Raw genomic sequence first — 17,320 nt, 5'->3', positions numbered from 1 at the left:
TAAAATTTAGCTTCATTTTTTTCCTAGTTATTTCGTTTCCCAAAAAAACTTGAATCAAAACCAAATCTATTCCAACAAAGAAACGGGGTTTTGAAACTATTTTTTCAGTAGATAACAATATACAAAAACTTATTAGTGAATGTAAGTTTTATAAACTTAATTTTGAAAAACAATGTGTTATCAAACCACCAGTGATTAATCATTTCTTGAAGATTAGTTTTATTGTTCTATGAAACAACATAGGGAAAATCAATTTATTTTCTCTAGTTGTATCAATTATACATTAAATTAATAATTATATCAATTTAAATACTAAGTTTTCATAAATGTATCAATTTATACTTTCTTTTAGATTTTGTTCAAAATATATTTTGTGAGATATATAATTGTATCAATTAAACTCTTAAATTGTCATAGTTGAGTCAATTTAAACTATTCATGAAGATTTAAGTTAAATTTTTTTTCATTACTCAATTCCTACATGCGTAGAATGTAGTCTTCAAATGTTAGACGGATATAAAATGAAAGATTAGAATTGACGTATGAACGACTTTGAAAGAAAATCAATCTAAACTATTTTGGCTACAAAAACTTAAGGGGTCGTTTGGTTGGAGGACTTTCTACATGGGAATTGACAGACATCCAAATCTCATGTTTGTTTCACAGTTTTCAACCCATTTACCTAGGAATAAGCTATTCTCAAACATTTTCATTTCTCACAAACAAGAGTTTCTATTCCCTTCGAAAACTGTGGATTTTCTCTTTTCCGTTCTTCGTTTATTTTATTTTATATATAATTTCACTTTAAATATAGTTAATTAGTTAAGTAATTAATATTAATTTAATAAAAATAATAAAAATATTTATTTTAATAAATCAATAACCATAATCTATTAAAATATTTACTTAACTTATTTTTATAATAAAATTTTATTAAATGAATGTAATTATTTTTTTTACATAAATTAATAATTTTTTAAGCCAACAATCTTGAATATATTTAATTAATAAATTTGATTTATTAAATTTAATTAATACAAAAGTTTTATTTCTATAATTAATATTATTATTTTTTGTTTTTTAATAACCAAGTAATTATTTATTGAGATTAATTTTATTTTGATCATTTGTTATGAATATGTAATTGTTATTGACCAGTTAGTTATTTATTGCTATTTATTTTTATTACTTCATTCATTATTAGCAATATCATATTTACAAAATTTTTGTATTCTTTATTAATATATCTATTTTTATTTTTTTTTTTATTTTTATAGAATATATTGTTTATTAAAATATATATATACTTATATTATTTAATTAAAAATTAAAATTACTAATGTTGAAATTAATTATTTATAAAAATGATTAGGTATTAGATTATAATTAGTATGAAGTTCAATTAATATATTAATTGGTTAATTTTTAATTATAAATACTCATTTTTTAAATATTTATAATTAAAACTATTATTGATTCATAATTAATTAATTTTCGATATATGGAATGTTGTTTATGGGTTAATATATTAATAAGAATTTTTGTTCATGCTTTTTCTCTCTCTCACACACATCTCTTTTCTAAGTTTAAAGTCTCAATATGTAATTTGATAAAATTAAAAGTTTAGAAAATAAATCGATAAAATATTTTGATTTAATAAAATTTAATAGTTGATTATTTATTATTATATATTGTTGATCAATTGTTTTTCTTAACGGATATTTTGGGTAAAGAATGAAATAGTAAGAAGTAAGGATTTATGAAACCTATAGAGTATTGAACTTTTGAGACATAATGTAAGGAATTGATAAAATATAAAATCGCTGTTTTTTAATAGTGTGATTCACCAAGTCCTTCAATCGAACAAGGAGTGGAATTTACTATTTCTACTTCTCAACTCGTTGGACCAAATACACAGACTTGGAAAAGGGATTTTTTTTTTTTGTTTTTTTTTTTGGAGTTCGAATAATATTTTGTCCTTTCGAACCAAAGGTACTATTTACTTCTTTTTCAATGGGCAATTTAAAAGCAATATATAAAGTGATACCTTTTCTTCTTCAAACATATTTGATAGAAATTAAATCCACTGGTCCCCTTCATCTACCATATATGACACATGAAAAATGCATTCCAAGGATCTTTTTCTTTCCTTTTTTTTTTTTGGCCAAAATTTGTTTTATTTCAACTACATTTCATTGGAGTAAAAAGCTTGGTATACTTGACATTTTATATTTTTCTAGGTGAACAATATCAAAGAAGTGGTAGAAAGATTACAATTGTGCATGTTGGGTAGCACCTATCTCTGTACATCCTACCAAATTGTCCAATTAAAATTTGCCATATGGCAAATTCTTCTCATTTCTTTTTTGAAATAATTTAATTATTTTTTGGTGTGAGTTATGAGAAGGGATGCATAAATGTTGGTGCATTCAGTATTAACTTTTTAGTCGAAAATAATCAATTGAACTATATTCAACTATATATAAACGAGAATAAATACAACTTTAGTAATTATATTAGTTTATATGATAAATTACATAAACTACATGTTTTTTTTTGGTATACTAACCAAAAAAGCAAGTTAAGTGGAATAGCACCTCGGACTCTTATCGTCCACGAAATTTTTTGAGAATGATTCAAGCTTTTTGGTCAATATTAAAAAGCTTTTAAGAAAAGTTATTGTCCTAAATTGAAACATTTTGATTTGCTGGAGATTTTTTTTTTTTTTTTTTTACCAATACTTCTATGTAAGCTTTTAAATTGTGGTTGTGAGGTGGTAGAATCTTTCTCTACATGCTCACATTCCCATCAACAAGCAGGTTGCGTAAAAAAAAAAAAAAAACTTTTATATACTTTACATTTCAACTTTTTAATTGCCAAAAACTTTTTTAATGCTACATTACAATTTTTTATTTGGAATTCTGGATTGGAAGAAGTAATTTCTATATCATTATTAATTTTGATTAGTGCAATAATTGTGAAGATGGAGATCGAACTCTCTAACCATTAGAAAGAAGAGTTTGATTAAAATTAGCATAACTGAATTGACATAGATAGGCTTGTGACCAAAATGTATGTATTTCAAATTGTTATATTTCTATTGTATTGAAAAGAAAAGTTTGGGTTCGGATCTCAAGTCTACGCCTCATTATTCTTTATTTTTATTTCTTGATAAAGCTAACATTTATCTAAATTTAAATTACAATTGAAATTGAAATGTTAAGATTATTAATTAATACAATATATAACAAATTTTAAGCCAACACAAATCTAGCTTAATTTGGCATACCAATGTTAGTAACATAAAGTCAAATTTATAATTCAAATATTGTTATTCCTTCACACAAAGAATCTTTATTAGCCACTTCAATGATAAAAATATTTCATAAAAAAATTATTTATCTAATTATCTTTTTCATAGTTATTGATTGTTTAAAAATTTTGAAAGCGATGTTCCCTATCATCGTTCATCATAATTTAATTTATATTTTATAATTTTAGTCACAATAACTTAGATAATTCATGATTTTTATCTTTCAAAAAACAAGTGGAATCTGAAGATTTGAATATTTGATTTTGAAAAAACGAATTATATGTTCATTTTCGATTTTAGCTTCCCTAGTATGTACTTTGTAATGAATTTTCAAATGCTTACAATTGAAATAAAGTTGTTATTTTCAATCTTATCTTCATTTCCAAGACATTATATTGTCGAGCAAATTTGAATAAGCAAATATTCTAATTTATGTGATATTATATAGAGAATATATCGACACTCAAGAATTGAGTTGTCCATTTTTCTGAATCATCTTTTCAAAATAATAGACATAGATGAAAACAAAAAGGCTTCTCTCTACTTTCTTAGTTTAAATAGTAACAAAGGCATGTGATTTAACGTTGTTCCTATTAGGATTGAGTCGGAGTGGAGTGGGGAGGGATCCCCATCCCCATCCTCGTTAGAGAAACAGGTCCCCGCGAGGACCCATTCCTCATTTTCTCTTTTATTTTTCTATGGTTATTTTTTTTAAATTTTGTTTTCCTAAAATTCTCTTTGATTTGGAGTTACATTTTAGTTGGGTTTAGATTGAGCTAAATTAAAAACTAGATTAAATGTAAAAAATTAAATACCTAATATATATATATTTAGAAAAATATTTAAAAATCTAATTAGGGCAAAATTAGGGTTGGAGATGGGGTAGGGATACCCTCCCCATCCTCACTCCGTCCTCGGTTTGGAGAACCTAAAGAGGTCCCTGATTTGACCCCATCCCCAGTCAAATCAGGAATTCTCCACCCGAATTGGGACAGGGCCCACAGACATTTGATCTTGCAGGAAATTTTGGCAAGTCTAGTTTCTATCCTCATTTTCCATTTTTTTATTACTAGTAACTAGCTTTTCTTAATGAAAAATTTATCAGTTTCGTCTCTATAATTTTACAACCCTAAAACTTAAATAATATATATACACACACATATATTGGTTTATGATTTTTGAAACTTAAACTTAAAAACTCCTACACTTAGACATTTTCAAAATTCCAAGCTATGTTTTGAAAATCAAGAGAATTAATTTTAAATTTTATTTTCTATTTTTTAATTTTCAAAACTTTAGACATAAAATTAAAAGTTCAAAAATTAAATTTCTATTTGATAAGAGTCCCATTTGGTAACAATTTTATTTTTGGTTTTTGTTTTTAAAAATTAATTCCACCTCTAAATTTCTCTTTTTGTTATATACTTTTCACCGATGATTAGGAATCAAAATTTTGAGAACTAAAAAAAAGTAGTTTTTATTTTTGAAATTTAGCTAATAATTCAACTACTATACTTAAAAAAGATGCAACTCTTGTAAGAAATGTGAATGAAATAGACTTAATTTTCAAAAAAAAAAAAAAAAAAAAAATGGTTACCAAATGGAGCCTTAGTTTTTAGTTCTCTATTTATAAAATGTATACTTGTTTTCTCCCAATTATTCATTTATGATTTTCACATTTCCTAAATAAATTTAGGGTGTGTTTGGGTTTAACTTTTTAAATGTTTAATTTTGAAAATAAGTCATTTTGGAAAAAAATTGAAATATTTGACAACCACTCAAGATAGATTAAAAAGAAACTGACTACTTTGAAAAATATATATGTTTTTTCAATCTAAAGCGACCCTCAAATTATAGCCATACTATTCTCAACAAAGCAAAGAGTTTTTGAAAACTATTCTTTTAGCTTTTAGAATTTGACTGAGTGTTTATAAAAGCATATCGGTGAAAGTATGCTTTATAAATTTAATTTGGAAAAACAAATTGTTTATCAAATAACCAGTAATTAATCATTAGTGGGGAAGGGAGCAGCGAAAATCAATTTATACTCTTAACTTTAGGATGGTATATTAATTATATATAACTAGAAATTATATCAATTTAAATTTTATAATTTCGTAAATGTATCAATTTATACCACTCTTTAAATTTTATTTAAAATATATTGTGTGAGAAATATAATTGTATCTATTAAATTTGAAATTGTAATAAGTGGATTAATTTAAACCATGCTTGAAGATTAAACTCTTAAGTTGTATACATTGTGTGAGACATATTATATTATGTCCTTTAGGTTTTGTATAAAATATATCGTGTGAGACATATAATTGTATCAATTAAACTCTTTAATTGTCTAAGTCAATTAAGACCACTCATTAAAATTGCCGTTGATTTTTTTCTCAAGACTAAATTCCTACATGTGTAGGAATGTATTCTTTAAATGTTGGACTAAAATAAAATGGAAATTAAAATTGACGCATGAGATATTTTGAAAGAAATTAAGGTTTACTTAATAATATTATAAGTCTCACAAAATATTTATCTAAATGAAATGTAATAAAAAGTTTAAATTGATATATTTATAAAAATTTAGAATTTAAATTTGATATAATTATCCTCGAGAAGTTTTAATTACCTTAAAATCTAGGGATATAAATTTTAAAATAAATAAGTAAATAAATAAATGTTGGAGGGGGACCAACTATAGCATGGCTTGGGTGAGTTGGTCAAGTTGTTTGTTTGATTTGTTTATGGTGAAATATAGATAAGGCTTGACTAGATAAATAGCAAAATTTAAGTTTTCATTTGGATAAATAGCAAAAAAATTTTAAAATTGTAAAAATAGCAAAACAAATAATAAAATTAGAAACTAACGATTAACAATTATCAAAACCACCCCACGTGGAATTCTAAAAGTGTGAGAGTTTCAAAACCATTTGAAACAAATGTACTCTACCTAGACAACTATCACACACTAAACAATGCATTTTGACAAAATGTCTAATCCATGTGTATATGAAATAAACCGCTTTCTTCAATACAAACTTGCTCCTAGAAGATAAACCTACTCTAATGGGAATAAAGATTGAAAGGAATCAAAATCTTGGAAATCAACGATTTTAGTGCTGGATCAATGTTTGCTAATTCATTATTTAAATATAGTGTATTTCCTGTGTTCGGGCCAACAGATGAGACATGATCAACCACTACACATAAATCAATTTGGGGGACTTTGATAAAATCGACATCAACCACATAATATCTTTATCTTAAAAAATCTTAATAAGATTTGAATTGGCCGAACCAATCCGATACATTGGCAAACAAGATATAGTTAACTCATTGGAGGGAACCAATCCAAAAATGGTTTGAACCATGAATTTGATGGAACATACGCCTTAAAATTTCAAAAATTATGACAGTGAGAATTCTCATCCCATCGACCATCAAAGAGGAGTCTAATCTGTTGCCATAACAAAAACAATAGCTTGTTAAAGAAACCACAACAAAACCTAAATCGATGAACACTTTGTGTGAGTAACAAAAGTTATGACAATTTTTTTACGAAGTAATATTTTTTTTTTCCAAATTGTTAAAATAATAGCAAAAGTAGTATATAAAACTAATTTATTAAGAATATGACAATGTATAACTAATTTATTAAGAATATATATAAAAAATTAAGAAAAACAATTCAAAGATTTGAATAAAAATGAATACGTATAAAGTAATGAAAAACCATTCAAAGATTTAAATAAAATATATGGATAAAATAAAATTTAATAATATATAGATATTTAAAATATAAATTTGGTAGAAAAATCTAGATATTTAACTAAGGTGAGATTAATTCAAAAAGTGGTGTAACAGAATCTAAAATAATAATAAAATATGGAGATTATATTAACTACATGATCAAAATTCGGAGGACAGCAATTAACCTATACACATAACTCGACTCTGATTTTTATTCTAATAAGACATCAACCACAAATTATTTTTATCTTCAACAATATTCGAATTGACAGACCCAATCTAGTACATTGTCAAATGAAATATAGTTAACTTAGCGGAGGGAAAAAATTTACCTTGGATATATTCCACAAATTGTTGGAACGATGAATTTGAAGGAATATGCGCCTCAAAATTTCGAAGATCATGGTAGTGAGACTTCTCATCCTATCAACCATCAAAGAGGAGTCTAATTAGTAAAGCTAGAGCAAAAACAATAGCTTGTTAAAGAAACCACAACAAAATCTAAATCGATGAACACAGTATAAAAAATTATGGCCATTTCTTTATGAAGTGATATTTTTTTTTAAATCGTTAAAATAATATTAAAAACAATAGATAAACTAATTTATTAAGAATATAAGAATGTATAGCTAATTTATTAAGAATGTATGTATAAACTTATGAAAAACTATTCAAAGATATGAATAAAATTGAATACGTATAAAGTAATGAAAAACCATTCAAAGATTTGAATAAAATACATGGATAAAATAAAATTTAACAATTTATGGATGTTTAAAATATAAATTTGGTAGAAAAATCTTGATATTTAATTAAGGTGAGAGTAATTCGAAAAGTGATTAAATAGAATTTAAAATAATATAAAATATGGAGATTATGTTAACTATCCGAGCAAAATTAGGAGGACAATTATTGTTAAGGAATATCAACAATTACAATGTATACATAACTCTGACACTATTTTTTTTTTTTTAATTTTATAATTATCTAGTATTTGTAGTTTCATCAATTTGGAAACTCTATAAAACTGACATCAACCACAAAATATCATTATCTTCAACAACATGGGAAAAATTTTACCTTGGATATATTCCACAAATTGCTGGAATTATGTATTTGATCAATTTGGGGGACTAGGATAAAACTGATATCAACTACAAAATATTTTTATCTTCAATGGAAAAAATTTTACCTTGGATATATTCCACAAATTGTTGGAGCGATGAATTTGATGGAATATGCACCTCAAAATTTCGAAAATCATGGCATTGACCATCAAAGAGGAGTCTAATCCGTTGTAAAGCCATAGCAAAAATAGTAATGACCATTTTTTACGAAGTGATATTTCTTTTTTCCAAATCGTTAAAATAATAGCAAAAACAAGTATATAAAACTAATTTATTAAGAATGTGAGAAATATATAGCTAATTTGTTAAGAATGTATATAAAAAATTATGAAAAACAATTCAAAGATTTGAATAAAATTGAATACGTGATGAAAAACCATTCAAAGATTTGAATAAAATATATAAATAAAGTAAAAGTTAATAATATATGGATATTTAAGATATAATTTGGTAAAAAAAATTTGGATATTTAATTAAGGTGAGGTTAATTCAAAAAATAGTTAAATAGAATAAAAATAATAATTACAATTACAATTTGGATATCCATATATTAGTTAAATAGTTAAAATTTGGATATTTAATTAAGGTGAGGTTAATTCAATTTGAAGTAGGATAGTAATTACAATTACATTATAGAATTTTCAATTGTAAAAATCCATCCCTCAAACTTTTACAAATGTAAAATTAAAAATTGGACCCTTACAGGAATGTCATTATAAAGTGTTCTTACAGGAATGTCACCAAAAGTATCAAATCTATTTAACAATTTTAAATATGTGATTGTCATAAAGAAAATCCATTTTCAGTAACATCGAGTATCACATTAGTCTCACCTAATTTTTCCTTTCAACCTATGAGGACATAAATAACTTAATATCATACTTTACATCTATGTTTGCACCAAAGAACAGTATATCAGCAACATACAAACAAATAATCACAATATCAACTCAAATAAATTTGAGTAATTTCAAATATTTTAGTTATAGAGAAAATGCATCAAAGTATTTGAAGATTCATTTAAATCTATTTGGTTTATTTCCTTTAAGAAATTCTACTAAATCTATGAAGTTCAATTTTCATTTTCTCTTTTCAATATCCTAGATAGGCTTAAAAAAAAAAAAAAAAACAAAGACTTTATGCTTTCAATCAATTGATATATATATATATATACCCATTATCGTCTCTTTATCTAACCATGTGGGACTTTGGTCGTATTCTCAACATTTCTCTCATCGAGCAAAGGACCACTGAGCCTCCCCTCAGATAGTCATTCATCCATCTAACTCTTATCTAGGTTAACAACTTCACTAGAGCACACCACCTATCTAATAAAGTTCAACTATAGATCAGATCAGGACTGTTTTTGAAGCTCCACTACATCTTTGCTCGACACCTAAGGATTTATATCAACATAGCTAAGCTAGGAGATGACTCAAATATCACTTATTAGGGATAACAACTCTCCAAATATCTTCACAATAGTATGATATTATATCTACTTTGGACATAAGTTCTCATGACTTTGCTTTGGGGTTTTGACCCCAAAAAGCCTCATACTCATGGAAATAGTTGTTCTAACTTATATACCTATAAAAAAAATTCTTATAAAATATCCACATATTTTATAGTTTAGATAATATCTCAAATTACCATCAATTTTACAAGCTTCCATATAAAAGTGATGCAATTTAGATATTTAATTTTCATTCTACAAACAAACTAGGTGATGGTCAAAATAATGTTATAGAGTCAAATTCAATTTAAAAGTAATAATAATACTTTTCAACTTCATGAAATTAATAGTCAAACATGACAATTTAATCATGAATAAACTTTGTCGAATGTAACACACATGGAATATTATTTCCATTCATGTAAACATGCTAATAGACATACTCAAGAAGATCACAATAACATCTCATTTAAGATATGAAAACAGTATAAGAACAATAACAATACTATTTCCTTATTGCATTTGTCATGAGTCAATTTTCTACTCATGAAGTATTCAAATATCTTCAAAAGATTTGAAATTGAATTTTCATTTTAATCAAGATTTGAATCATATTGAGAAAATCTTTATCATCATCGTCCAAATTGATAGTTGTTTGAAATTTAAAAATTGAAGGCATTTGTGGAACATACCATCAAAATATGTTTACTTAAAAGTCATTATATTTGAGTGATGATCAACAACCTCAAGACCCACCACACAAACTATCCAACACATGCATAAATGACAATCACCATAAATGAGTCTACTTATTTACTCATCACAAAGTGGAAATTCAATTTGTTGAGCTCTCTCCAAAATTTTCAAATTATGCATTCATTGGATGACTTAGTCAACACACTGTGTCAAAAACAAGTATAGAATGAAATATATTTATAAGAATCAATAAAATTATGATCACATTCTAAATCTGAACGATTCATTCTAGAACTTAGGTTCAAAATATAAACAAAACACACCCATTAATCATGTTCAAGCTAAACTGAAGACAACAATGAAACATAGAGATTATGAGTGGAGTGTTGGGAATGCGACCAAAATCTACATTGGTTAGATAAGGAGAGGATCATGGGTATATAATTGAGGATGACTATCTTCATTAGTATGGGACCTTTTGGGTGAAACCAAAAGCAAAGACCATTATGGAGATAGTTGGAGAATCGTTGGAATCAATGAAAATTATGCTTAGAAGTAGATATATTGGAAAAAATATGAATATGAGAGACAAAATTACTCTATCTCTTTCTTTTCAAAACTAAAAGCTATTTAAAGGAAAGGTAATCGGCTTCTAAAAACAAAAAACCCATTTTAAAATTAATTTTAATAAAAAAAAATTTAAGAATTAATTTGGAATTAATCACCAACAATTAATTCGTATCTTTTCTTTTGCTATGTTAGTCATTCTCAATAGGTGCCAATCTAGCAAATGATTGTTGAGGGACTGGTGAGGTCTAGATTGAAGGAAGCAAAGCATTGGCTGAGGACATCACCGTGAGATGGCTTCGAATGAACTATGTTGCTTACAAGCACACGGGATATATGCACGAAAAATATGATGTCCAAAAGTGTGGTGATTTTGGTGGAGGAGGTGAATATGTCCCTTTAGGTATATGAATCAACTAACCTTTCTTTTTTTTTTACTTTTTTTTTTTTCTCGTTTAGTAATCATTTGGTTTTCACTTTCGGTTTTTGAGAATTAAAAAACCATTATATAGAATCTAAAAAAAAAACAAATGTAACTTCATAAAAAGAAGACTAAAAACAAAATTGTTAATAAACAAGGCTTAATTTAATGAACGTTTTTTTATTTTCTTATATCAATTGCTTATCTGATTTTACTTGGTGCTTGTATTTGAATATAGACTGGTTTTGGATGGTCAAATGGATTTTTTTTTACATTCTTGAAAGAGTTAAGATGGACTCGACCTAACATTTTAAACACATGACTATTCTTCTTTTGGGATTAGAGAATAATGTTCTCTAGGTTCTTTACTCTTGTACATCTTAAAAGGGATGATTGTAAATTCTACCAGTCATATTTTTTGTTTCTTTTAATTATTTTTAAACTTCTTTATGGTTTGCACTTACTATCATATCATTCCGTTAAATTTCATTGTTATTGGTAACGGAGTTAACACGTGGCTTATTTAATTTGTGCCATGTGTATTGACTCCATTAAAAACTTACCGTCTTCATTAATAAATGATGCAAATCATAAGAATGTCTAAAGTTAATTTTCAAAGAAGTGTATTATTTGTATGATTTGTAATTATCCCTAGAAATTAGAGAGAGAAGAGTCCCTTACTTAGAGGGAGCTACTTAATATTAGGTTTAGGACGTAAAAAAAATATTAGATTCATATTGTTATATTAATTAAATCAAAATAAATGTAAAGCCTTTTTTCTTTTTTAACATTTCCTAAAAGATGAAAATTCAGAAATATTAGTATTTACCAGATTGAGTTTTAATAAACCATTTTCTAAATAACCTTCACCAATAAAATCACCACGGCTAATAACAACGCTGTTGGACTCAAAACGATTTCATTATTTAATAGAATTTTCTTTCTAGAAAATAATTTTAACTGAACTTCTCCATCCCCCCGAGGGCCTCATTCCCATTCCCCATCTTTATCGATACTTGATTCTTGGTACGAAAAAATAATTTTTCATTAGAACACATGAATATTTGCACGAAAGTCAAACCACCAATTGTTTGAGTTAAAAACTAAATTTAACTCAAAATTCCTCAACAAAAAAAAGAGAGAGAGAGAATGGAGAGCCAGTGTCATCTGCTGTCACCACATTGGCTTGTGGCTTTCAGGATGATTCGTCTTGCTATCAAACAAGGAAGAGGACTCGAAGTTTTCTGAGTATCGTTTGGTTTGTTATTGTTTTGATGATTTCTATTTGGGTCATTCCATTTTTCTTTAAATCTTTAGGCCTAGGCTTAGAAGCAACAAAATTTTGGCCTGACTATTAGAAGCAGATGCCTCTTTCAAGTTTTCACAACGTTTGTCACAATGCTTAATGAAAATGACTAACTCTTCAAGAAAAATCATTAGGTTTTCGTTTCAAGAGTCTCCGAGAATTAAACCAATTTGGGAGTAAATCTTTAATTAGGCTGGCTCATATATTGTCATCATTTTCTAGAATAATTCCCTCCATTTTCAGTTAACAATGAAGAAGACCGAAAGTTTGGTTGGGAATTTCTGAGTCCTTTGGACTTCCCTTTTTTCTTTTTCTTGTATGTATTATTGCTTCAATAATCAAATGAATTTTACAGCATACTTTTTATACAAGTTTTGACCTAATTCTAGCAATGGTAATAATACAAGAAGAAATAGGAATATTACAAGTGGCACACTGTGATTGGAGAGTGGTAAACCAATTTCTAGCTACCTTAATGAGTCACCCTTCTTCCTCTACCTTGGCCTTTCCTTTTTCATTTCTTATTTTTTCTCTAACATCCCCCCTCAAACTAGAGGGTACTTCAAGTACTCCTAGTTTGGCTCGTAATGTATAGAAGTGTGTGTTGTTGAGTGGCTTTGTGAGGCAGTCAGTAATTTGATCGGTCGATGGTACATAGCGAATATTGATATGGCCTTTGAGAACATTCTCTCGGATGAAGTGAAGATCAATTTCGATATGTTTAGTTCGAGAATAAAACACCGGATTTGCTGCTAATGCACCTGCGTCTAGGTTGTCACACCATATAGTAGGTCTAGTGTTGGACTTTAATCCCATTTCACCTAGTAGTTGTTGAAGCCGGAGTACTTCTGAGGTGGCATGAGCAAGTGCTCTAAATTCGGATTCAGTGCTTGACCTTGCTACCACAACTTGCTTCCTCGAGGACCAGGACGTGATATTATTTCCCACAAAAGTACAATAGGTTGCTATTTATTTATGATTATCTAGGTTGGAAGCCCAGTCGGCATCCGAGTAGGCAGAAATGTGAAGATTCAGGCTCGATTGGAAGTATATTCCATAATGTTTGGTGCCACTGATATACCGAAGCACCATTTTTGCTGCTTGCCAATGAACATCGGTTGGGGATTGCAGGAACTGACTAAGTTGATTGACAGCATATGTGATGTCGGGCCTTGTGTGTGTTAAGTATTGAAGGGCTTCTATGGTGCTTCGATATATAAATGGTTCAGACAGAAGTTGGCCAGCCGCTTTATACAATTTACAACCTTGAACTATTGGTGAAAGGACAGGTTTCACATCAGACATGTTAAGCTTTTGTAATAAATCATCAACATACTTCGACTGGTTTATCAGAAGGCCAGATTCCAGATAGTGTACTTGAATTCCCAGAAAGTATCTAAGCTGGCCAAGATCTTTAAGTGTAAAATGTATATCTAATGTTTGTATGAGGTATTCTGTAAGTTTTATGTTGTTACCTGTGACTATAACATCGTCTACATAGACAAGTAGATAGATTACCGAGCCTTCCTTGTGGTAGATGAAGAGAGAAGTTCAAATCTTGACTAATGGAACCCCCATTGTTTGAGAACAGAGCTGAAGGTTGTATTCCATGCCCGTAAAGCTTGTTTCAGACCATATATTGCCTTGTCCAGCTTGCAGACATGTTGTGGATACTGATTACTTACATAGCCTGGTGGTTGGCTCATATACACTTCCTCAATTAATCGACCATTTAGGAACGCATTATTAAAATCGAGTTGCCTCAACAGCCACCTGTGTGTTACTGCAGCACTGGTGACTACTCTGATCGTTGATGACTTTACCACAGGGCTGAACATTTCAAAGAAATCGATTCCATGATGTTGATGAAACCCCTTTGCTACCAATCATGCCTTGTACCTCTGTATTGTTCCATCCATGTTTCTTTTGAGGTGAAATATCCATTTGTTTCCAACAACATTCTGAGATGGAGAAGAGGGGACGAGTGTCCATGTTTTATTTTTCATCAGTGCCCTGTATTCCTCATCCATTGCCTTTTTCCATCGTGGAGTCGCAAGTGCTGTGTTAATTCTGGTGGGCTCTGTTTGAGACCAGTTAGTTGCTTTGCTTGTGATCCATGTTTTTGGTTTAAAAATTCCAGCTATAGCTCGAGTGATCATAGGATGAGTCGGAGCAGGTGGGGGTGTGGTGATGGTTGGTTGGGATGGATCTGTAGGGGCTGAGGAAGATTGAGGATGTAGTGTTTGAGGTAGGGTCTCAGATGGGGGTTAGTGTGATGCATACTGTTGTGAGGGTGTCTGGTTTTTAGAGGGTAAGGTTCGAGGGATAGTCGGTGACTGAGGTAGAGCATTGAGGATGGGTTGAAGGCTCGGGACTAATGATTTACTGAGGTGTGTAGATACGGTTGGGGTTGTCGCATGGACGATCGTGTTGGACGATGGATGGTCCATGATCAATGGGCTTACTACAATCGTCTTGTCTTTGTTCTGTACAATCGATCTACATGATGAGGACTGGGCGATTGTCTTATCTTTGGCCTGTGCGATCGTACTACACGATGAGGTCTGAACGATCGTGTTGTCTTTCAGCTGAACGATCGTTCTAGACGATGGATTTTGAACGATCATATTGTCTTTTGTCTGGGCGATCGTTCTATACGATGGGACCTAAACGATCGTATCGTCTTGCATCTGGGCGATCGTTCTATACGATGGGACCTAAACGATCGTATCGTCTTGCATCTGGGCGATCCAGTAGAATTCTAAAACTACGGAACCAATTGGTTTCACACCGGGAGAACAACATATAGAGCAACGACCCCAATAATTCTACACGACGGGGCCTAAACGACCGTGTTGTCTTTCGTCTGAGTGATCGTACTAAATGATGGAGGCTGAACGATCATATTGCTTGGTATCTGGGCGATCATTCTCTGTGATCGTGCTGTCTCAACGATCGTTGCGTCTTTTATAGAGCCTGTCGTCTAGGCAATCGAACTCAACGATGGTTGTTTAGCAATCATTGACCCAGTCGTCTGGACGATCGTGGTGCACGATTGATTTGCAAATGGAAACTCTTGTTCATTAAACTTCACATGTATACTTGTATAGATTCTAACGGATGGACTGAGGCATCTGTACCCTTTGTGGAGTGAGTCGGGACCAATGTACACACATTTCTCCGAGTGTAATTGGAATTTTTTATTGTGATAAGGCGTAGATACAATTAGTAGGCACACCCGAAGGTCCTGAGATTAAGAAAATCAAGGTTAGACCCAAATAATATAGTAGCGGGTGATTTACCTTGTAAGACGGAGGTAGACATGCCATTAATGAGATAGGCAGCAGTGGAGAATGCCTCCCACCAAAAGCTTAAAGGCATGGACGCCTGTGCAAGTAGCGTGAGCCCTGTTTATATAATGTGCCAATACTGCGCTCGACCCTGCTGTTTTGTGCTAAGGTATATGGACAGGACTTCCGTGTTAAAATCCCTTTGGTCTGACATAGGTGATGTATTTTGTCATATTCTTTCCCATTATCTGACTATAATTTCTTTATGCCGGTGTTGAATTGAGTTTGTATTAGTTGTGGAAAGTGTTGAAAGGATGCCAGTGTTTCAGTTTTCTGTTTCAAAGGATATAGTCATATATATCTGCTGTGATCGTCTAAAAAGAAAATATAATATCGATATCCATCAGTGGATTCAATAGGAGAAGGCCCCCATACATCAGTATATATTAATTCAAGTATTTCAGAAGCTTGAGACTGAGAATTTGGAAACGATAAGGCAGATAACTTTCCCAATTGACAAGAATGACAAAACTAATTTCCTTCATTTGATTTAACAAGAAGTTTACATTCTCTAATCACATATTCTAAAGTTTTGACTGATGGATGTCCTAATCTCCTATGCCAAACAACTCTTGACTCAACTACATTAATCTTCATTTCTGATAGAATTAAGGCAATTGACTGATTATTTTTGTACTGAGCTGCTCTTTGGTCCTCTGCAGCATCATGTTTCACTTCAGCTCCTCGAAATCTGTACAACCCTTGGTCAAGATCCCCTTTCGACAATATTCAGCCCGTATCCTTGTCCTTAATGACACAACAACCAGTGTAAAATTCAACTACCACAGCATTATCATGTGCTAACTTTGATATACTAATGAGATTCTTGGGTATATTAGGCACACACAAGACATCATGCAAAATAAAGTCATTTCTTCCATCAGACAAGTAAGATTGACCAGTGTGAGTTATATGTAGTTGTTCACCATTACCTACCGTTACCAATTCATTACCTCCATATTCAGTTGGATTATTGATATTGTTGTAGTCTGGAGTGACATGGCTGGTAGCCCCACTGTCTATGTACCAATTTGGATCAGTTACTGTTTCTGGTGTGGCCATGAAGGGGTTGAAGGGCTGAGCTGCCGTGAACAGGGTAGTTGTGTTGTTGTTGGGGCCGACTGACCCTTGGTTTCCTTTGCCTTGTCTAGTCGTCTGTGAGTATTCTTTGTCATATCTATGATAACACACCAGGGCTGAGTGACCGTACTTCCCGCACACTTGGCATGTTGGTCTGTTTGAATAATTGTGGCGACCTCTTCCTTTTCCTCTACCTCGACCACCTCCTTGTCCATTAAACAGGTTTTGATTGTTGTTACTACCTTTGG

The sequence above is a fragment of the Benincasa hispida genome, chromosome 12 (assembly GCF_009727055.1).
Source record: "Benincasa hispida cultivar B227 chromosome 12, ASM972705v1, whole genome shotgun sequence".
Lineage (NCBI taxonomy): Eukaryota > Viridiplantae > Streptophyta > Magnoliopsida > Cucurbitales > Cucurbitaceae > Benincasa > Benincasa hispida.
The sequence above is the reverse complement of the archived record's forward strand: the minus strand, read 5'-3'. Positions refer to the sequence as shown.